The sequence below is a fragment of the Canis aureus genome, chromosome X (assembly GCF_053574225.1).
Source record: "Canis aureus isolate CA01 chromosome X, VMU_Caureus_v.1.0, whole genome shotgun sequence".
NCBI lineage: Eukaryota > Metazoa > Chordata > Mammalia > Carnivora > Canidae > Canis > Canis aureus.
The window spans coordinates 47225900-47227643 of NC_135649.1; the positions used below are offsets into that span (position 1 = coordinate 47225900).

Genomic DNA, 1744 nt, shown 5'->3' on the forward strand with positions numbered 1-1744 from the left:
CAGCCTCTGCTGCTTCCAGTAGGGTAAAACTCTCAAGATTCCTGACTCAGCTGATCCACCCTCAGAAATAATGAGTCCCTCTTCTTTTTCCCTTCCAATGTACCACTCAGCTTCTGTCTTCCCAGGCCCACTGAGGCTGGAAGGAAAAGGGGCCGAAGCCCCAAGTCAAGAAGTGACCACCGCTCTGCCCCTACTGGAACATAGGAAGGCACTAAATGCTTCCTGGTGAGCATTTTTCTGAGCTCAGTGGGCCAATTCAGAAGAGCAGGGAGGTGGCAGAATCCACCTGTAGGAGAAGGCGGTTTCTGGGCAAGAACTAGAAATCACAGGTTCTGTTCAGTCCAGCAGTTTTAGACATGAAAAGAGTTAGTTGTAGAGTAAGGTGGTTCATGGGGTAAATTGTTTTTCTAAGAATTAATTTAAGGTCTCCTCGTAAAGTGAGAGGAGCTGTCTTTATTGAGGGCTGGGCAAAGGGCTTCTGAGAAATTATTCCTGCTCCCTGTGAACAGTTGGGGAAGTGGATTGGAAAGAGGGCCCTTGAATGAAGTCTCTCCTCAAGGGTTCTGAGGCAAGAGGAACCTTCAGCACAATCTGCCCAAAGCAAGAGTAAGGATTTGTGGTAAATCCCAGAAGGAGATCACAACATGTGGTAAAGCAGAGGCTGGACACTTTTGATGAAAGCTACAGCACTTCTCTTGCCTCCTGATGTGCTGGTGGAAAAGAATCACAACTATTTTTTCAGTACAAAATGAGGAACACTAAATAAATCAGCCAGCAAACAAAGTTCTTAGGAAAATTAGCAGTAGCTCCTCCACCCAAGGCTGAACTGAAAGCCCAGAGTCTGAGGAGTAGGTCTGAATGCTAGGGTAATAATGGAGGTTTCAGAGTAAACACCATAGGCAGGTAATAATGAAGCCACCCTGTTGCCAGGCCAACAGACATTGAACTCTGGTCAGACTCCCTTTAAACCTCTGGCCGAAATCACCCGTCACTGTGAATTTACACTGAGTGAAGGAGGAGACAACAACGTTAAGGTCTTATGGCCGTGGGAAGGTTCCTCTTCCAATACAAAATGAATTCCTCAATGTTGGCAAAGTGAAGATAGGGCCCTCGTTGAGTGAAAAATCCATCCATCACAATGGGTGGTTGGTCAGATATGATTCCCTATCACTGCTTCATGTTGCAGCTAATTCTCTCCCTTCTGCTCCTCATCACATTAGTGTCACGCATGGCCTTTCACGTTTGGAAACAACTTCGGACAACTTAACTCCAGGAGACGCAGCCTCTTTAAGATGAAAGATTCTCAAACTTAGTTGTCATCTGCAGCTCTCAGAAGAAAAGAACAAAGAACACGCTAAAGGGGAGCAGAATATGTAGTTCATCAACATCGCCTTTTGGTATTAAATAGCTGGCTCTGGCTTTGCTCACGAAACCATGGGTCTCCACGCCATTTGACATAAGAGCAGAGAACATAAAGAAACAGCAAATTTGTCTCTGTCTCTGCATATTTTTGTCGTTATATACCTAAGAGTTTCTCATTCTGTACTGCTGTTGTAAGTAACTTTTACTGTGTAAATACTCTACGGTGTGACAGGAATTGTGTTATCTGCTTTTCTGGCATCATCTAATCCTCACCACAAGCCTATGAGGTAGGTTCCACTTTTATGCCTGCTTTACCCAAGAGGAAATAGAGGCTGGAGGGGTTTGTCCACAGCACAGCTGGCAAGGATGGGACTCATACCCA

At 45.3% G+C, this 1744-nt stretch overlaps 1 long non-coding RNA gene across 1 annotated transcript; it reads left to right on the top strand.

The window, feature by feature from the left end:
- The first annotated feature begins 446 nt into the window (after window positions 1-446).
- Window positions 447-1491, top strand: LOC144309201 (uncharacterized). The gene is made up of 2 exons (XR_013375279.1): window positions 447-1034; window positions 1221-1491. It is a non-coding gene; the product is annotated as an uncharacterized LOC144309201 (long non-coding RNA).
- The last annotated feature ends 253 nt before the right edge of the window (window positions 1492-1744 follow it).